This window comes from Euprymna scolopes, chromosome 33 (genome assembly GCF_053919585.1).
Source record: "Euprymna scolopes isolate OS-2025 chromosome 33, ASM5391958v1, whole genome shotgun sequence".
In the NCBI taxonomy this organism is placed as follows: Eukaryota; Metazoa; Mollusca; class Cephalopoda; order Sepiida; family Sepiolidae; genus Euprymna; species Euprymna scolopes.
This window is the reverse complement of record NC_136514.1, coordinates 65179573-65202601: the sequence shown is the minus strand read 5'-3', so window position 1 is coordinate 65202601 and position 23029 is coordinate 65179573. Positions and strand designations below refer to the sequence as shown.

General features: G+C 30.1%; 1 protein-coding gene across 4 annotated transcripts in view; it reads left to right on the top strand.

Moving 5' to 3' along the window:
- Positions 1-23029, top strand: part of LOC145258276 (stress-activated protein kinase JNK-like) — a 432258-nt gene that overhangs the window by 190 nt on the left and 409039 nt on the right. For 2 of the 4 annotated variants that reach the window (XR_013864086.1, XM_080116278.1), the window contains exon 2: positions 10245-10357. The exons of the other annotated variants lie outside the window; for them this stretch is intronic. The gene's annotated coding sequence lies outside the window, so the exon portion shown is untranslated. The remainder of the gene's footprint in view (positions 1-10244; positions 10358-23029) is intronic. 4 annotated transcript variants of the gene reach the window in all.

Genomic DNA, 23029 nt, shown 5'->3' with positions numbered 1-23029 from the left:
GCCTGTTTACTTTATATTATATGTTCTCACTGTTTGTCAAATAATTTATTGTTTTTCTATCCATTTGTCATTTTTATGTGGTGTACAGTTTTGTTGAGTGAATTAGAATTGAAATGGAGGTGATCGTCGTCGTCGTTGCTGTGTCGTTCTAACACTAATAATAATAATAGTAGCCAATTCTATATATATATTTTTAAGTTTCCCTCTCAAATTACAATAGTTCAGTGGACAATTTATTTTCTTATTCCTTTGATCGTCTGTCTCATGACTTTTATCTTGTCTAACTGTAAATTGTGCCCATATATGATCGTATGTTCGTAATGGTTGAATGTCATTTTTCTTCTTTCCTTCAGTATTAATTTCCAATCGAATTGTGTGACTACTTTGCGTTTGCTTACGAAAAAAATATCTACAAATAAAGATTTCTATTTTGTCTTTAAATAATTCGTTTTTATTTCTGTCACAAATTCAACAAAGCTACAATTTTTTTTGTTGCCCCTCACTGTAATATTATCACTTTTATCAACTATTTCTTAATTACGCTAATATTTATTTATTAAACCTCTTTGGCCAACTCGTGTTTTAATCGATCTCCTATCAACTTTAAAAGAAAAAATAAACAACCTCAGAATATTTAATACAGATCAAATACTAAATATTACACCCGATACACCTAAACCTTTTTGTATATTCATTTGCTTCCCCCCGCCCCAGTTTTGAGTTAATCTAGTTTATTAAAATGATTTCCATTAAGCAATTCATTAAAAAAAAAACTATATTTAAAAAAATATTTGGTAGATTTATTTATTTTTATCTTTCTTTCCAATAAATTACAAGTGCGATGAGATTAAATGTTCTATATTTAGAAATCTCGTTACTTTGATATTTCGGGTGCTTATGCACTTATGTTACCGTGCTATATTTTTTAAATAGTATTTTAAAGTTAAATTCTAGTTTTACGGTATCTTTTATTAAATTGTTAGGTGAAAGTACAGAATAATTATAAAACGCCCTCCCTTGCCTATGTTAAGAATGGCTCTCTAAATAATGTTATTTTAGCACGGTAATATAAGTGCATAAGTACCGAGTTTTTATTTATTTTAATGGTTTTGGATTATTTACTTTTAAGTAAGATACGGAATTTAAGTTAGTTTTAATAATTAGGATATAATTAGTAAAATATACATATTCTAAAAAATCCAGCAACCTACCTGGTGGTAATCTACAATTTCTAGCTAAGTTCTCTCATTCAAAATCAGAGAACCTTTATATATATAATTCCAGCCAAATGAATCGTTTTGATTTCGTATCTATATACCTAAAGCGGTTGTTAGTTTGTTTTTAATCAACATTGTCATGTCAACTTTAAGTGAGAAAAAAAATCACACAGAAAGTCTTCTGCATACACATTTCAACTTGAAAGTATTTCATCCTCTCACAAAAAATATCCTTGCAACCATTTTAATTAATTTACCGTAAAATATCCATTTTTTTATTAATTCATTTGATTTTTTATGAATTTTTCTCATTCATTTATCTTCTCGCTTTCTTCGTTGTTTCTATTAAAATATTTATTTATAACAATGTAATGTTTTCTATCGTTAAAAATTGATTCAGACGTCGATGCTTGGTCTTCTATGCTCAAAATGTATCTATTTTGATACTATGCTTTATTTTATCTATCATTGAAGGAGAAATCCTTTATAGACTGAGAGAATTTTGCCCTAATCCATAGTGTCATTTACGAGAGAGGAGGTGTATTTTCTTCGCATTAAAAATAAAACTGTCTAATTCTGGCCTCGTAGGGAGACAAGTAAATAGAACCCCAAATATTCGTGTGATTGTATAATAAAAACTGATTTTATTTTAGAGATCAAACGTCATTCATAGGATTTTCGCTTTCATTATCGTTCGAACGGCCGCGCTCGCTGGGGTTGATTATTTTCTAAATCTTTTCTTGGAGTCACTTTTATTGTTACTCTAAAAAGTAACTGTTGATTAGAGCTTTTCATCTGACCTTTATTAACAGTCGAAAAAAATAAATAATCTTCGATACTTTGTAAAATGCGTCAATTTATTATTATTTTTAAAAAAGTTTTACGACCCAATGTGTTAGCGTGTTTCTCTGTTTTTTTTTTGTTTGTTTTTTTTTTAATAAAAATCCGATACTGCCAAAGTGCGTCTTGCCACGACCACCGTGGTCTTGCCCGTCATGCCTAGCTAAATTCGAAATATTCAACCTCAGAGCTGCTGCGTTTTTTATTTAAACACTACGAAACAGATATTATTTTTTAAATCTACAATTAGAACCTATCATCCATGTTTTATTTACATATCTTTACACGATCTTTATTCTTCGTTGACCGACACTTGACGAAATTTCTCTCGTAATTAAATCGTCACATAAATGCCATTTAACTTGTTTTTGTTTTTCTTAAAACTTATTTTTATTCAAGTCAATCATGCAGTGCATGATTGACTTGAATAAAAATAAAAAATATAGAAAGATATTTTTGTGCATGATTCATGCACAAAAATATCTTTCTATATTATAGCAATAATTATTTTTATTGGCAAAGTTGTTTTTAATTTCAGTATTAAAAATAATTATGAAATTACAAATATAATGTTACAAAATTGTTTAATTATTAGAAAAAAATAACGTGGGAAGACTGTTCGGACTTTGGGGGGGGGGGGGGCGAATAAATAGGTGCTAACGCACCGCACGTGTTACTAGCACTAGCAGCGGATTTGTTTTATTTTTGATTATTATAAATTAAAATGTCTTAATATGAATTCTGATTTACTTTGTGTGTGTGTGTGTGTGTGTATATATATAATATATATATATATATATATATATATATATATATATATATATATATATATATATATATATATATATATATATAATCTTATGCGTCCCCGATTGGATGTACATTTTGTTGAAAAATCGTTTCATTGGTATAAGTACGTAATAAATGAACATAAATGGTGAATTCTCTCTCTGTGTCTCTCTCTCATTTTATATATATATATATATATATATATATATATATATATATATATATATATATATCAAATGTTTGGAATCACACGCCGCTGCCGAAAAGCCCTTTCCTAGAAACTGACTGTTACAGCTTGTTTTAATGTCCCATTGAGGAAAAAGAAAAAAAAAACGGAAACAGAGGAAGGATGAGGAGCATCAATTGTTGCGTGTAATTGTTGTAGTTATTTATGAATTGATCCTTCCGTCTTTTTATTTCGATTATTCACGATCAATTTGTCAGATTCCTTGAGATCACTTATGAGGCGTGTTTGTACGGCACCATGAAGGCACGCACCCGCACACACACCTTGTGTCTACAAAGTTGCAGGTTTTCATGTTTTGTAGTAGTACACTCCTCCCGTCCTCCTCCTTCTCCTTCGTCATTTCGAGCTTAAGATTATCAACATTAATTACGATTCGTCGATTTTATTTTAAGTTTTTCTATTTCTTTTTTGCCCCACGAAATTCATTATTATTTTTTTTTAATCTGTGATCAATTCAGGAAACGAACTTAAAAGGTGTAAATATTACACCTTTACTTCGCTCTAGTTGAGGATAAAGGTAAGAGGTGTTATATACACACATACATGCATATATATATATATATATATATATATATATATATATATATATATATATATATATATATATATATATATATATATATATTTGTGTGTGTGTGTATGTTTTCCACTCCGTATCACTTTTATTTAAATCGATATTTCACCTCTGATTCAAATCCTCACACTACGCGTTGAATCAACTTATTTACAAAACGAGATGCAATGTACTACTGCAGTGTCATAATTCTATTTGTTATTTATAATAACAATATAATAACTTATTATAGTGTACCATTCAAGTTTTCTGATTTATTTCAAATATTTATTTTTTCCATAATCTGATCGCCACAAAAATAGCCACTACTTAATTACACTTACACCTGATTTTTATAAATTATATATTTTTTATGAGAAAAGGGATAGGAGTGCTCTCGCGTTGAAGTTGAAGTTTGTTAGTTTTTTTCGATAAATTTTAGGTGTGTGTGTGTGTGTGTGTTTTTTAAACTGAGCCCCATTCGTAGAAAGTAAAAATCGAATTACCTGCTAAAATGCAGGAGGAGGCAAAGCGTTCATACTACATTTTACTCTTGATGAAATAACAAAAATATCTGATCCGAACAATTTGCAAGTTTATCACGATGAATGGGGAAAAAAATTCGATTGGAACCCTCTCCGTGTCCCTTTTTAAGGGTTATATTTTTCAGTGGTAGGTGAGGGAGTCAGTTTTTTTCTAAATTTTAATACTCACAATCTCACATTTTTTGTTCTCAAAAATAATATGCTGTCGATTTGAAGGTCAAATTAGTTCAAATAATTATTAATAATAGGAAAATAGCCGAATATATCTCTGTTTGTAGTGTGTCTTTAGGCTTCAACCCCCAAAGAAATTGTTATAATTATGAAAGGAAGTCTTTCAATTTTTTTCTGAATTCAGTACTGTTAAATCCTTTTTCATATCCTCATCTTGTCAAAAAGCTTGATTACAGATTATGAGTGAATCTACAGGTGACCCGACATTTAATGGGATTAAATATTCTGTTCATTGCATAAAAGAAAAAAAAAATGACCTTTCCAATGTTCTCTAACGTTAAATTTGATACTTCTTGAAACATGTAAATCTTTTGTTTACATTCCTAGTAAAGTAGGTTAAAAAATCTTGTCCTTTAATTGGAACCTTTCATTAGCTTTTTTTTTTTGTCCACATTTGATTTCTTGTTCTGAAATGAAATTCTAATTTACTTTTTAAAATGTTGAAAATGCTTTAATTGTTGCTTTTTTTTAAATTTTTTACACAAAATATAAATTTAAAAAAAAATGTTTTATATAAACTTGGAATATTCTCAAGTTTATAATGTAATAATATTTTTAAAAATTGTCCGTAATCGGAAATTTGGAATGAAAGTTCAAATCTATAGAAGACATACTTTATTTCAGGACATAAAATCTTATTTATCCAAATTTAGACGACAGTTAAGCAAAATGGATGAGATATTCTGTGCTACAATTGGACAAAACTGTCTTTTTCCTATAGTTGAAAAGTCTGCTTTTTTGTTTAGATTTCAAGCCTCAATGCAATTTCTTCTAAATTTTAATGTGTTATTGTTTATTATGTTAGAGGTGTTATTTAATAAATGTAAAATATTTCTGCTATAACTTGAAAATCCCTTTTATTATGAGCAGGCTTAGTTTTATGTATCCATTTCTTGAAACGATTTCCTTAATACTTAAGATTTATCCTTTTGGACCCTTACAAAAATGGATTTTCTAAGAATCAATGAGGAACCTCCTCGCCTCAATTCAGTGTAGCCCTGAACTAAAACTATTTTTATTTTTGAATTTCTATATTTTTTCAAGTTATAGATAAAATATTATACAACTATATTTATTGGTTTCTTGCTGGTCATCTTTGGAATTTAAGTTGCAATAATTTCTGCACTCTTCCAATGGTCGATCTTCCTTGGCTGTCACAATCATATACTGAGACTGATGCTACCTATGTGTGTGTTCCTCTTTTTGGGGTGGAAGGATAGAGATTGTTATATATATTGCAGTATCATTCTTTATTCTTATATAATATATTTTATCATCTAATTGATATGTTTGTGGTATGTAGACACACATTTAAATTAGATGAAGACGCTAAAAAAGAATAACTCTTTCTCTAAATGTTAACCGAGGCATTAGGGAATATTAGTAAGTGGTTGAGTCAATATAGTGAGAGGAGGCAAGAACGAAGAAAGAAAAAGTGAACAGTAACTTATTCATTTAATTATAAATTATCAGTAATCAGACTAGTTTAAACAATTTTGATTTGTTTTTAGTAGATAGTTTGCTGAGTGAGTTTAATATTCTGTGTTATTTCATTACCAATTTTAGTGTTATATTTACTAAATATGGTTTTGTATTAACTTCTAAAAGTTTTTTTTTCATTTATCAAAACGGTTCTGTCATGTAAACATGGTCTTTTGAAATACTTTATATATAAAAAATTTCAAAAGACCATGTTGTATTGAGAGACAAGACCCAACCTAATTTGCATAAGTACTTTTTAAACAATTTATAGTAAATTAATTGTTGGTGTTATTCAGTTGTAATTTTAATGTCCCTTTATTCCTATATATATATATATATATATATATATACACACACACAATAGTATTGTTAATATTAACAAGAATTAAAGTAATTTAATAAAAAAGGATAAATTATGAAACCTTAGAAGTAGAATAAATAGTGATATTTGTTATGATCTAACAAGTCACAGGTATGTGTAGTTTTACATAAATTGCAAAAATAAAAATGAAATGAAAATTCTATAATTGCTTTTTAGAAATTATTCTTACAAAAAATACCAAATATTCAGTTACAAATAATTGAAATCAATTCTGGATATAACTGATTTATTTTATTTACATGGTCATTAAAATGGCATTTTTTAAAATAAAATAATAAAGAACATCTATATGATTCTAGTTTAAAAGTAAATAATTTCATTAAATAAATGTACTTTAAATTATTAAGTTAAAATTAATGACTAAGTTTCTTGGTCCCTATGGGTGAAATTTATTTTCCGAATATTTCTTCACTGCTGTGTATAGCCTAATTTTTGTTAATGAAAAATGGAAATTTGATTACCGATTTTTATTCTTAAGATTTGCAAAAGTTTAAATTAAAATTAAAACATTTTAATTTAAATTTTTGTAAATCTTAATAACATTCTTGTTATCACTAAAAATATTACTATGAACACTTTTAGGTGGAAATTTCTGGAAAATACTAGAATGATTCTTCGATGATATTCATTTGCAATATATTTTTCCATGTTAAAATAAATTTATGGTTTTAAAAACTATTTAATTTCCTTTTGTTTTAAAGCATTTTTGTTCAATTATTTTTTGGGGGTTCCTGTCCAGAATTCTTCTTATATTAAAAACAAAAAATCTGTATGATGTACATACCCATAAAAAACAAAAATGCCATTCCAAAAATTATGTAAATTAATCAAGTAGTTTTATTTTTAAATAAGAAAATTAAATTTTATGAGTATATACTCATAACAGGAACAACAACAATGTCATTCCAAAAATTATGTAAATTAATCAAGTAATTTTATTTTTAAATAAGAAAATTAAATTTTATGAGTATATACTCATGACAGGAACAACTGTCTGGCCAGCTTATTTCAAAACAATCTCAACAAACAAAGGGAGATAACTCAATAATAATTCAAACTTGCAAGATTTTTCTTGTAATGCCTACAAATTTCCATAAATTGCTTAAAAATGATTTTCGTTAAAAAAGTAAAATGCCACATTTTATTTTCTTAATTATTGTTTTTATCACATGAACATTTTGTATTTGTGTTTTAATACACCTTTCCAACCTTTTCTTTAAGGCAACTGCAGTTTCTAAATTTTAAGTTTAATAAACAGACACCTTCCACTCCCCACCCTCACATGCATACACACTATCATTGATTTTTTTTTTTTCATTTTTTTACGATCTTATTTAAAACATGAATAAATTTATATAAAATTAGAAAAATGTTAATATTATGAATAAATGCAGAAAATTTTGGTTTACAAGAAACAAAAGTAGCAATACACATGAAAAAATTTAAATGGCTTGTAAATATTTCAATAATGGCAAACATAGAAAGGGATTGGTAAGCTAAGAAAGAATCTTTTTAAATTTTTTAAATCCCATTAAAATTAAGGAAGTTATGACTATTTTTGTGCTTTGCACGTTTGGATATTTTTCCTTCTTTAGGACCGTATGTGTTTTGTCACATTTTTTTTTTATGCTACTTTTTCAGTAAAAATAAAATATCTTTGTTAAATCACAAAATTAAGCAATGCAATTTGCCATATAAGTTTATTTTTGTCCAAGGAATCAAAATATGCCACTGAAAATCTCAAGAAATTAATGGTTTCAAAATAATCTGCAGTAAATGCACATAAATATGCTGCAATTCCTTAAAAATGGCTTGTATCCATTAACAAAAAAGAAGTTGGAGAAATCAAAGCTGAATTGTAATGCATTATATGCACAAAAAACTGAAATCTAAATCCAGGACTATTTAAAAATGAATATATTGCAATATTTCTTTAGTATTATTGTAGATTAATACCTTCTGTTCCCCCCCCCCTCAATCTGATCACATGTCCAAAATATGTGATTCTATCTTTGTAGAAAATTATGTGTGAACACGTTGAACAAATTTAATGAAAGATATTATTTCAGAATTTAATGTAAAATGATTCCCCATTTTGAGCCATTCTAGCATTTAAGGGCAGTTAACCTCCTTTTTTTTCTATGGGAGATAAATCCTGGGCATTTTTTTTATTATTTAAAGGTGATTATGTGTGGCTTAAAGAGGGTCTTTGTGCAACTATGAGATGGTGGGGAGGCTGCCACTTTGACTTTGAGTTAATAATAGGGCTAAGGAAAATTGTGTGTACATCCTGAAGACTTGAGAGAAACAAAACAAAAACAATTTTAGAATTTAGAGTAGGGGTTGATTTCGCATAAATTTAATGTAAAATAATTCATTATTTTGAGATCATTCTAGCATTTTAGGACAGTTTACCAATTTATTTTTTATGGGAGATCATGTGCACTTTTCTTGAAGGAAACATCTTTTTTTTTTTCTTGACGCTAATATATAGTTTACAGAGAAATTTTGTTTGGTGGGGAGCTTGCTACTCGGACTTAGCATTATTGTTTGGGCTAAATAAGGTTTTTAGGGGGAGGTTTGCCACTCATAACTAGGGTTAGAGGTAGAATTAAGGGAGTTTTTTTTGTTTTCTTTTCTTAAGAGAACGTACTTTACAAGAGTTACAACAGACAATGTAATAATTAATGCTATTTAAAACAAGTGACGTCACTCTAACAGAAAACGTAATGTTCGAAAACGTATCAAGTATTTTTTGCCCACCGATCGAAAAAAAACAACTTTTTGCTAAAGCTAACAAATTGTCCACAAATTTTAAATGAATTTGATTTTGATTTTTTTTTTGTCTTTTTTTACCATTTTTGTTTCTTAACTTCACTGATGTTTTGAAAAATATCCTTCCTACAAATATTTAAATATCGATTTTGCATTTAAAAAATAAAATTTTTTTTTGATAATCGGGTAGATTAGTTTTCATGCAATAATAATCTGCTGAAAACATTGTAAAAAAGATGAAAATGAAAAATATAGGAGGTACCGCTCGTTACACATGAACCAAAAAAAAATCATATTTCACATTTTTGGTTGTTCAAAAAATACAATATTTTAAAAATTTCATCACTGATCAAATTTTAAAAATATTTATATGATTGATAACAAAATAGCTCTAACTAAACATGTAATAAAATTTTATTATAATCAGATTTTCAATTTAAAAAAATTCAATCTGAAATAAAAATCAACAAATAAAACACATCTGTTTACAGCCGTGCTATCGCTGCTGCTGCTGCTGATAATGATGATGCTATTACTAATACTACAGTCAAAACGATTTTTTCCCGGTATCATGATTTTAAATGGCTAGCAAGAGAAAACAACATACAATTATACTTTTAATGGATGAAAACAGTAAAAATTTATCTAACAGTGGGTGTCTGAAGAAAATTTTTTTTCAAATTTTTCAATACTCATCATGTTGAAATCTTTTTTTTTAACACAACAAAAAAGTGAGTAGTTAAAAATATTTCGGATACCCCAAACTATTACAAGTGACATCTCTTCTGGTTAATTTCCAAATTTCATGACAAAATTCTCCATATAAACTCAGTACGAGCATTTACAAATCAGGAACAAAATGGTGGTATTTTGAGGAGTTAAAGGGCTTCGTTTTGTAAAATATGACTATTTTAACAGAATCTTCTTGAAATCTGATTATCCAAAGTGTTTTATCATCCATGTGTATGCTTGTTATTTATAATTTTGTTTACAAGTATCAAAATGTGCAACAAAGCTAGCGAAATGTTGATTTCAATCATTCATTACTTTGTTGGTTTTGTTTTATTTTCTTTCCATCCATTCTTAATACTCTCTTCAATTTAACTTTTGATTATTTGAAGTTAGAGATTTTTTCATAATGTTACCCAACTTATTTTTTTTATTTTTTTATTTTTGTCTTTAGATTTACTTTGAAACTACAATAGCATGAATTCACATTTCTGGAGCACAAGTTAAAGGTTGAATTTGCTGTCAAATGTTTACAAAAGTAATTTTCCATTGCACTCCACCAAACAGGTACATTATATCATATGATTATTTTCTTTCCCCATCTGCATGATCAGTTGCAAAAAATGCTAACTTTATTCGGAACACAATACTTGCTGGATATTTTATTAGTTGCAATTGATGCTGTTTAAAAATATTAGTATATATGACACCTGATTTTAAGCTGAAATAGCAGAATTCCACTTTTTCTTGAAATTCTGAAAAGTGTATCTTTTTAATCAAATACTGATTTCTGTTGAATCGTTAAAGCTGTACATTCTTATGATTTTTAGTCATTTGACTGATTTTCTTTTTCTTTCTTTTTCTTCCTCTCTTTTGCTTTCCTTCTCTTTTTTGTTTTTTCTGTCACTTCCTCTCTCCTTGATTTGCTTTGCTTTGTGCCATACTTCAAATGATTCACAATGCTAGTGGAGTGGGGAGGGTAGAAAATTTCTGTTTCATCAAAGAGTGATTTCTTGTCCCCACCCCTCACACACGTACTTGAGGCATTTCATTTGCCATGTTTTTGTTTTTTTGTTTATTCAAAGTAAACTTTGAACATTTTTTTTACACAAGCCAATTTTAACAAAATTTAACAATTTAAAAGCAAAAATAGAGTTAAACTATATCAGTTGATACATACAGTATTATAAATCAACACACTTTGCTAACCACACAAATGGTTCAAATAAGACTATTTTTTTTAAACAATTATGTGGAAACACTCTGAAAAGTTTGATAGAAAAGAGGAGAAAAACAATTGATTTAGAATTTAAAGTTGGGCATCACTTTTGCATATGATTTTAATGTAGCATGAACCCCATTTCTGGGCCATACTACCATTTTAGTACAGTTAACAATTCTGTGCATTTTTAATTGGGGAAGGGGTTTACTTTTTCTGCCAGGTTGGTAAAATAATGGGGGAAGGAAATTCATTTTTCTCTCAGTTTTATATATATTTAGTTATTGCCATCAACCTAATAGGGGAAAACCTGACTATATATATATTTTGTTGAAACATTAATATCTGCAGTTTCAGGAGGAATTGATATTCACATCATTCATCAGTCAACATAGAAATGATCAGGACTTAAGATTTCAAATTTAAAACAAGTTCCCTTTTTCTCTCTCCCAATTGAAGTGTTAGATAAATTTGAAATAGACTTTCCTAACATACAATTTAAAAACATAGTAACTCCAAAAGACATATATTAGAAAATTTAGATTCTCTAATTCTTCTTTCATATTTTCAGACAAGACTAAGAACCTGTACTAAATTAGCGCAGAAAATAACCTTAGAAAATATCAACTATTACACAACAACTTCAATGATGAAGCTAAAGTAATAACCACTAAACCAAAATAGAAAACCAAGCTAATCTACCAGCTAAACGAGAGGTTTTCATCATACTTAATATTAAACAAATCATAAATAACATAATAGCTATTACTAATGAAAGAGCTGAGAAGGAAAAGATAATAAAATGTACGACATGAAAAGAAACTGGAATCGTAGAAAGATCTCCATCATTCCAGTAATTATAGAAAAAAACTGAACTCATAAAAAAGAATTTCAAAAACTACCTTGCAAATATACCTGGTAAACCAAGTGCAAGAGAGATTCAAACAATGCACTTGAAAGGACGGTTAAATTAGCAATAAAAAATTGAAATGGCTTAAAATATTTCAATAATGGCAAACATAGAAAGATATTGATGAGCTAAGACAGAATCTTTTTAAATTTTTAAACTCTGACTAAAAATAAGAAAGTCACGACTATTTTTCTGCCTCACATGTTTGGATATTTTCCCCTCTTAAAGATCATATGCGTTTTTTATTACATTTTTGCACTACTGTTTCAATAATAATCCTACATCTTTGTTAAAACAGAAGATTAAACAATGAAATTTGCCATATTAGTGTACTTTTGTGCATGGAATCAAAATATGCCATTCAAAATCTCCCAAAGTTAATGGTAATGGTTTCCAAATAATCTGTAGTAAATGCATGTAAAAATATGCTGCAATTCCTTAAAAATGTCATGTATCCATTAAAAGAAAAGAAGTTAGAGTACTCAAAGTAGTACATTTAGAAACTGAAATCTAAATCTAGGACTGTTTAAAAATGAATATATTGCAATATTTCTTTGGTATTATTGTAGATTAATACCTTCTAAGTCGACTCCATCTGCCTCATCAAAATATGTGATTCTCCCATTTTTTAGGCAATTATATATGAACATTATGAAAAATTTGACAGAAATTTAATATAAGAATATAGTGTAAAAATAATCTTAGATTTTAGGGCTATTCTAGCATTTTAGGGCATTAACCATTTTTTCTGTGGGAAATCCTGTGATATTTTTTTTTTCAACAATTATGTGCTTTTATTAAGAGGGTCTTAGTAGAAGGAGGAGGCTTGTCACTTAGTGATAAAGCTAGGAACAATTACATGTAAACGCCTTAAGAACTTGTCAAAAACAAAAAACAAATACAATTATTTTAGAGTGTAAGATTAGTAGTTTGCATTTAATGTAAAATAATTTACTATTTCCGGGCTATTATAGCATTTTAGAACAGTTAATTTATTTTTCTATAAAGAGATAAAAGGCATGCAGTTTTGTTTATGGGGATGCAGGCTTTTTAAAAAAAAAATTTTTTTTAGACGATTATGTGTGATTTTAAGACTTTATATAATGGAACTGACCCCACAGACTTAGGATTAGTAGTAGAATTATGAAAGAATTTTTATTTAGAAGCCAGTGCCACTTAGGGTTAGTGGTAGTGCTAAAGGAGATTTTTTTTCGAAGTGTCACAAAAATTTAAAGTTAATGATACAACAAGTATTTTTAGGAAGTGGGCTTGTCACTCGGACCCAGATTTAGTTGTAGTGTAACATTTTTTAATATACTAACTTTTCAAATTGAAAAAATATCAAAAGAATTTGGAGTACTAACTGCTCTAAAAGTAGCAATACACACGGATGATAAAACGCTTTGGAAATTACGGATTTCAAGGGGGTTCTAATTTAAAAACCAAAGCATCTTAAGTCCTCAAAATATCACCGTTTTGTTCATTATGTACATTATATATTTTAAGAGTTTTAAGCTAATAAAGTGCTAAAGATGTTAACATCATAAAACAGCGTTTTCGGTAAGATTTTGTAATTCCCCCCCCCCCCCGGGATTTGTAAACGGTCGTAACACGTTTCTCTTAAGAATTTTGTCATGAAATTTGGAAATTAACGGAAATTAACTAGAAGAGATATTACTTTTAATAGATTCGGTTGTCTGAAATTCTATAGACAGTTCATTTTTTTGTTGTGTTAAGAAAAAGACTTCAACATGATGTTTGGAAAATTTTGAAAAAAAATTTCGTTGGACACCCACTGTTAAATAAATCAATCTTTTTATTACATTTATCCGTTAAAAATAAAAATGTAACCGGCTTTATCTTGTGGTACCGAGCAATTTAAAATCATGATACCTGGAAAATATCGTTCTATTTTTAAAAAGTATCTAAAAACGATCTGTGGAAGCAGCAGCAGCTTTAATATCGCTGATATTACTTTACTATAAACAAACTTTTTTGTTTTGTTTTTTATGCTAGAACGAATTAAAAATTTTTAAAAAATTAAAATAAAAAAAATGTTCTTACATATTTAGTTGGAGCTAATATTATTAGAACATAATTAGCTTAACTAGAGCTCGGTTATCAGAATATATAATTTTAAAACAATCCGGCATTATTTTTGGTCAAATTTTAAAAATATAGGTGAAAAACAAATATGTAACTAGCAATACAACTGGCCATTAAAACGCTTTGGATAATCACAGACTTCTAGGGGTTTCTGCTAAAATAGTCATGTTTTAAAAACCAAAGCACTTTAAGTCTACAAAATACCACCGTTTTGTTCAGAAATGGATATACTTTCAAATGAATTAGTAAATAATAATATACATTATATATTTTTAGAGTTTTAAGCAAATAAAGTGATAAAAATGTGAACATCATAAAACAGCATTTTCAGTAAGTTTTTGTAACGACCCCCCCCCCTGATTTCTGAACATTCGTACCCTGTTTCTTCTGTAAAGAATTTTTTAATGAAATTTGGAAATTAGCCAAAAGAGATGTCATTTTTAATAATTTTGAGTGTCCAAAATTCATTTGACCACTCGTTTTTTTGTTAAAAAAAGATTTCAAAATGGTGAGTTAAAAATTTTGAAAAAAAATTTCTTCAAACACTCACTATTAAATAAAACAATCTTTTTACTATGTTTATTCGTTAAAAAGATGACTGGACAGTGTTTTCTCTAGTGGTAACGTAGCAATTTAAAAACATAATATCCGAAAAAATCATTATGAATTTGAATCAAGACTTCTGTAGTATTAGTGATAGTAGCCGTATCAGCAGCAGCAGCGATAACATGGCATAAACAAGTTTGTTTTTATTGTTTATTTTTATTCCAAATCGATTTTTTTTTTAATTGACAATCTGGTTATAAAAAAAATTCTTACATGTTAGAGCTATTTTGTTATCAACCATACAAATATTTTTAAAAATTGGGTAGTAGTAAATTTTAAAATATTTTAACAAGCGAAATTGTGAAATATGATGTTTTCGTTCACGTGTACAATTACGAACGGTAACACACTTCTAATTTTCGTCCCTTAAAAAATGTTTTCAGTGAATTATTATCGAATGGAAACTAATCTACCCGATTATTAAAAAAAATAAAAAATATTTAAATATTTGTAGGAAGTGCTCAGTTAAAAACTAACAACGGTATGAAAGGACATGAAATGTAATTAAAAATCAAAATAACATTAATTCAAATATTTTAACAATTTGTCAGCAAAAATTTGCTTCTTTTTTTATATTTAAATAGAATTTAAATACTTGATATTTTTCCAAGCATCATGTTTTCTGTTAGAGGGACGTCACTTTTTAAATAACATTTATTTTTGTCTGTTTGTCATAATTCTTGTAAAGTTTCACAATGGGTATCAAACACTCACTTAAAAAAAAAACGCTTAATTCTATGTCTAATCCTAGGTACGAGTGGCAAGCCTCCTCCTAAAACCTTTAGCCTTAACAATAACGCTAAGTACAAGTGGCAGCGCTCCCCACTAAACAAACTTCCCCTGTGAGCTCATATAAACGTAAAAAAAAAAGCATAAAAACGTTTGAAGAAAAGTGCACATGATTAATCTCCCCCCCCCCAAAAAAAAAAATAATAAATTGGTCAACTGTCCTAAAACGCTAGGATCATTTTGAAATGGTGAATTATTTTACATTTATGTGAAACCAACCCCCACTCTAAATTCTAATATTGTTTTTGTTTTGTTTCTATCAAGTCTTCAGGATGTTCACACATAATTTTTCTTAGCCCTATCATTAACCCAAAGTCATAGTGGCAACCTCCCTACCTTCTCATAATTGCGCAAAGACCCTCTTAAAACCACGCATAATCGCTTTTTAGAAAACAAACAAACAAACAAAAAAAAACACCCAGGATTTATCTATCATAGGAAAAGGGAGGAGGGAGGTAACTGCCTAAAGCACTCGAATGATTCAAAATGGGAAATCATTTTACATTAAATTCTAAAATAATTTTTGTTTATCTTTTATTAAAGTTTTTCAAGTTGTTCACATGCAATTTTGGTCAGATGGGGAGGGGTAACAGAAGGTATTAATCTACAATAATACCAAAGAAATATTGCAATATATTCATTTTTAACCAATCCTAGATTTCAATTTCAGTTTTTGGCACATAAAATGCATTACAACTAAACTTCTAACTTTTCTTTTAATGAATACATGGTATTTTTAAGCAATCGCAGCATATTTATGTGAATTTACTGCAGATTATTTGGAAACCATTATTTCTGGAGATTTTCAGTAGCATATTCAGATTCCTTGCACAAAAATACACTTATATGGCAAATTTCATTGCTTAGTCTTGTGTTTTAACAAAGATATAGCATTTTTACTGAAAAAGTAGTGCAAAAAATGTGACAAAACGCGTATGGTCATAACTTCCTTGATTTTAATTGGATTTAAAAAATTTAAAAAGATTCTTTCTTAGCTTATCAAGCTCTTTCTATATATACCAATATTGAAATATTTTAAGCCATTTAAATTTTTTCATGTGTATTGCTAATGTAACGTGTGCACTTTTATCCATTACGTTAGTTTTTAACAGTGAATTAAAGTGTTTTGTTTTTTAAAAAAAAACAAAAAAAAACGAAAATGTGGAATGATTTTTTTGCTTCACGTGTGCAAACAGTACCCCCCCACCCCCACACTTCACACACACTCCCAATATATTTTTTTTGTCTTTTCTTTACAATTTTTTTCAGTGGATTATAATCAAATGGACACTAATCTACCGAATTATATATATGAAAAAAAAAATACAAAATCAGTATTTAAATATTTGTAGGAAGTGCTCAGTTTCGTTTTCCTATTTACTTGCCTCACTGATGCGAGGAAAATCCAGCTTCTCAAAAAAGGTCAATCTGGATAGAAACAAACAAAAATTGTCTTAGTCATGAAGGATTTCTCCTTCACTGACAGAGGACAGAAAAGGCAAAATGTAGTGATCTTGGCCTGAAGTCCAGGTAGAGAAATTAAAAAAAAAACGTCTTAAACTGGAAAGTTTAACAAAATAATGTGTTACTTGGACAAGAAATGTAATTGAAAATAAAAACCAAATTTATCAAAAATTTGTGAACAATTTGTTAGCTTTAGCAAAAAATGTTTTTTGATATTTAAATAAGTGGGCAACAATACTTAATAAGTTTTCCAAACGTCACGTTTTCTGTTAGTGACGTCACTTGTTTTAAATGAAATTTATTTTTGTCTATTTGTTGTAATTCTTCTAAAGTTTTACACCCCTTAAGAATTATGAACAACAAACAAAAAAAATTTCATATTTAAAAGTAATTTGATGTCCAAAATCTACAGTATAATATTTTCAAAGGCCAATAATTATGACCCACTAACCGTAAATATGGGGGTCAAACACCTTAAAAAAACAAAAAAAACTCCCTTAATTCTACCTCTAACCCTAGGTATGACTGGCAAGCCTCCTCCTCTTAAAACCTTCTTTAGCCCTAACAATAACGCTAAGTCTAAGTGACAAGCTTCTCACCAAAGTTCCTTGGTACGCTACATATAAGTGTCTAAAAAAAAATCCTTCCTTGAACAAAAGTGCACCATTTATCACCCATAAACAAATAAATTAGTCAACTGTCCTAAAATGCTACAATGGTCTCAAAATTAAATTTATGTGAAACTAACCCCAACTCTAAATTCTAAAATTGTTTTTGTTTTGTTTCTATCAAATCTTCAGGATGTTCACACATAATTTTCCTTAACTCTACCATTAACCCAAAGTTAGAGTGGCAACCTCCCCACCCTCTCAATTGCACAAAGACCCTCTTAAAACCACAAATAATCGTCGTTAGAAAGAAAAAAAAAAGAAAAAAGGTGCACAGGATTTATCTCCAATAGAAAAATAATGGTTAACTGCCCTAAAACATTAGAATGGCTCAAAATGGGGAATCATTTTACATTAAATTCTAAAATAATACTTGCTTATCTTTCATTAAAGTTCTTTAAGGTATTCACACATAATTGCCTACAAAGGTAAAATCACATATTTTGGAGAGGTGGTCAGATGGAGTGGGAGGGTTAACGGAAAATATTAATCAACAATAATACCAAAGAAATATTGCAATATATTAATTTTTAAACAGTCCTAGATTTCAATTTCAGTTATTTGTACATATAATGCATTACAATATGGCTTTAAGTTTAACTTCTTTTAATGGATACATGGCATTTTTAAGGAATTGCAGCATATTTATGTGCATTTACTGCAGATTATTTTGAAACCATTAATTTCTGGAGATTTTCAGTAGCAGATTCTAATTCCTAGCACAAAAGTACATTTATTTGGTAAATTTCATTGCTTAATCTTCTGTTTTAGCAAAGATATATCATTTTTACTGAAAAAGTAGTGTAAATAATGTGACAAAAATGCATATGGTCCTAAGGAGGGAAAAATATCCAAACGTGTGAGGCACAAAAATAGTCATAACTTCCTTAATTTTAAAAATTTTCTAAGCTCATCAAGCTCTTTCTATAGATACCAATATTGAAATATTTTGTACTTCATCAGAGAATCCACCCTTAAAGTACTTGTAGAACAAGCAGAGGGATGCAACATTTCGTCAATGGGACAGAGGTTGAAGCTTGGATGACAGTTCAGGACCTATCAAGTTGGCAACTCTTTTGAACCCTGTCCAGGAGCAAGAGACTAGTAGCACATGCACCAACTAAAATGTGACAACAATACTCCATACATGGGTGGATGGTGATCTTATAAAGGTACAGGATACTTTTAGGCGTAAGTAAGTTTCTAGCACGGTAGAGAGAGCCCACCTTCCTCGTAACAGCCCTGGCAATGCTCTCAATGTATCTGTTGTAACCCATATTCTCTGTAAATGTTAAACCGACGAGTTTGAAAGAAATAGTTTCAGGTAATGTATCTTTAGCCATAGCTATTGGTGGTTGAAAGGGTTTCTTGTAATTGAAAGAAACAAGCTTAGTCTTGGCAGCAGTGAATGTGACCATCAAATCTTTGTCCCCATTCCACTACCGAGTGGAGGTCTTCCTCTACTGTTTCTGCCATTTCCTTAGATATGTCCTTATTCATTTTCCCCTCGTACCTGTTATAGAGCATGGTGTCATTAGCAAATATACCCATCTCAGAGGCAATTTTATCAAGGAGGTCATTTATGATTATTAGGAATAATAAAGATCCATATACCCCTGAGGTTTACCCGCATTTGTGCCATTACTAATCGACTTTTACCATTACTAATCAATTTTTACCATTATTAATCAGTTTTTACCATTGTTAATCAATTTTTACCATTATTAATAACTTTTACCATTACTTATCAATTTTGACTATTACTAATCAGCAGAACTTTAACTTACCTGTCAACCAGAGAAGAGTCTTTCAGGTATGTGTATGCAGTGGGTTGGATATAATGGGATTATCACCTAACCAATGGAAATCGAAGATATGTTGTGTGCTACATGGGGAGAAATTATACGATGGATAAATAATTTGAATCTTAGAGAGGCTCAGATTTGATGAGCTCGCAAAAGATGACATTTGAGCAGCGTCACTTGACAGAGGAAAGCCAAGGAAAACATGGAAAGAGGTGATAAAGATGGTCTTGAGAGAAAAGGATAAATGAAAACCTTACAAGATATAGGATAGTTTGAATGTCAATTTCGAAGAGCTAACACATGTCAGCATGTAAAATGGATGTTAAACCAAATATGATGACAATAGTAAATATTGCTTTTTGGGTTTGTATTACTGTACACATAGATTTGAAAAAGTTGTCAAAAAACAAATATATAACAAATAAATGTTATCAAAGGCAAGATACTTTTCTACCTAACTGGATATATTTTTTGTGTTTTTATTCAATGTAACATATTTATTCAGCTCGGAAAACATACAGTGTTTACCAATGTATTGGAAAATTCAAGATGGCATCTCATACCCTCTTTAACACCGTAAGTTTGGGAAAAGGTGTTATAAATAAAAAACTATACAGAATACTATTAAAAACCCGCCGAATATATGTCAAGCTATGTCACAGTAACATATATTGAGCGAGTTTTTAACAGTATTTTATGCAGTTTTTTATTTATAACACCTTTTCCCAAACTTACCGTGTTAAAGAGGGAGTCAGACGCGATCTTGAATGTTCCAATACATCGGTAAACACTGTATGGTTTTCGAGCTGAATAAACATGTTACATTGAATAAAAACACGAAAAATATATCCAGTTTGGTAGAAAAGTAACTTATCTTGCCTTTGATAACATTTATTTGTTATATATTTGTTTTTTGACAACTTTTTCGAATCTATGTGTACAGTAATACAAACCCTGCTTTTTATATCACAGTGTGATGGCTTGTAAATGGGGACTCTATAAAGTTGCATACCATGTGAGGATTTCCAAAAAGTTTTATTTACATATGCTAAGTTTTATTAAAATTGATCCAAGACTAGAGAAACAGTGAAAAAAATTAATGGATTTCTTGTGAATTCGTCTGTGATTTTTAATTTTTTATACAACTAGCAGGGGGTGTTCGGCATTGCTTGGGTGTTTGTAGATGTGTGTTTGGAAAAAAAAAACTGAGAGTTTACCTGTGCCATGATGCGAGCGGAAGTGTAAAGCGTTCAAATTTAGCGATATCAATCAAAAGTTGACTTGCAGAAATGGATAGTTAAGTAAATGAGTTCGCGCAGGCATAGAAATGAACGTCTGGCTTTCTGCCGTTTTATTTATTTGCTTCTCCATGATGTTGGGGAAACTCAGCCCCCCCCCCAAAAAAAAGGGGGGACTCTAATGAATAGCAATAGTCTAATATGAAGGCTCCCCCACATTGATCAATACTGATTGCCTTCTAGATGCCCCGACCCTGAAGACCAGGCAATCGTTTTGCTACGATCAATTTTGCTTTATTTATATCAAAAAGACAAACAAACACTGGAAAGAACGGGACGGCGAGAATCTTTTAAAAGTCAATCAAAATAAAGATAGAGACGACGTCCGTTCGCAAATCGGAGATATTACAATCTAGAAAGTATAAGGAAAGTTCTCCAAAATAGTAACCTTGTCGAGAACCCCCGCGAAAAAAGCCTTGGACATACAAAAACGCTTGCGGCTGTTTTGCTTTTTATATATATATATATAGACTAGTGGGGGAGCCTGGTGTTGCCTGAGTGTTTGTAGGTGTGTGTTTAGAAAAAAAAAGTTTTAGTAGGGAGGCAGGCTCGAACCCGTGACGTGAAGGCGGAAAAGAAAGTGAAACAAAACGTGACATCTTACCGCTACGCTATGATGCCACAGGAAGTGTAAAGCATTCAAATTTCGCGATGTCAATCAAAAAGTTGACTTGAATTGAATAAGTTAAGAATCACGTAGACGCAAAAATGAACGTTGGCTGAAGGCCAGTTAAGCTTTCAGCTTTCTGCCATATTTAGCTTTCCCATGATGTTGGAGAAAACCAGCTCTCCACAAAAAGGAGGAGCTCTCCAAATGAATAGCAATTGTCTGATATGAAGGATTTCCCTAAACATTGATCAAAGCTAATTGTCTTTCTGGAAACCCAGGCAGTCCACTTTGCTTCGATTAGTTTTCCTTTATTTATATGAAAAAGACGAACAAACGCGAGAAAAGACGGAATAGAGGAAATTTTTTAAAAGTCGATCAAAATAAATATAGAGACGACGCCATTTGCAAATCATAGATATTATAATCTAAGAAGTATAAGGAAACTTCTAAATAAATGTAACCCCGTTGAGAAGCCCAGCGAAAAAAACCCTTTCTTGAACATACAAAAATGTGCGCAGCAGTTTTGCCTTTTATATATATACTAGCGGGGGGTACCCGGCGATGCCCGGGTGTCTTGAGGTAAATCAAAACTGGGGGGGGGGGTTAAATAATAATAAATTAAAATAATAATAAAAAGTGTTTTGGTAGGTGAGTATGAGAATCGAACCCGTACCCTTGAGTTGGAAATTAATGTGTGAAAAAAAAAAAAACGTGCAATGTTACCATTGGGCCACCACGACATACAGTGTAGACGTGTTTTATCTAACTATAACTATAAAAACAGGCGTGCGTAATAAAAGTTAACTTTGCTGCTTCCATTTGACCTAATTAAGAAGGTCAAATAGAAGTCACGCAGCGTAAGCGTCTGTTCCTGGCGCATTGCCGCGAACACGTCCGTTTGAGTTTAGTTTCATTTTATTTATACTAAAAAGCCCAATCAACACGCGAGAAGCCAAAATAACAATAATTTTGTAAAAATCGACGTAAATAAATCTATACGCTACGCGCTTTCCTAATTCCTAGATATTATGATATAGGACCTATATACACAGTTTTAAGCAATAGTAATGACCCCGGGAGCGCGTGCGAAAGAAGCCTTTTGAAGACATACACGAAATGATCACACATTTTGCCTTTTATATATATATATATAGATACTAGCGGGGGTACCCATCATTGCCCGGGTGTTTGGAGGTGTGTGTGCTGTTAAATAAAAAAGAAACCGGGGGGGGGGGGGGGTAAGATCGAACCCGAAGCCCTGAGGCGAAGTTTGAAAATAAAATCGGCCAGCCAGAATGAGTTACTGAAAGATATTTGAATTTATTTAAGTAAGAACCAAGTTGACAGGTGCGCGCACGGAAGTCGTAGAGCATTACGACTACGACGAAAAACGAACACGTGAAAATGGCTTAAATAAGCCTGTTTCGATATTAAAAATTAAAAAATTGGTGGGTACCCGGGTGTTTTTGGGTATGTGGTCGGGGGTGGATAAGCGAAGTAAAAAAAAAAAAAAATTAAAAACGAACGTTACGTGAAAAATGGCTTAAATAACACTGGTTCAATATTTAAATATAAAAAATCGAAAAAAAAAAGGCATCTCGCACCACGATTTCAACCCAAAACATTTAGATAATGAACCAACGCGCTAGCCAACTGAGCTAACACGACGTACATGAAATTTAGTCAGTTTTTCAACTATTTAAAGTAAATCGGGTCATGACGTCATCTGACGCATGTGTAGAATCAGTTGTAGTCACGAGAGGA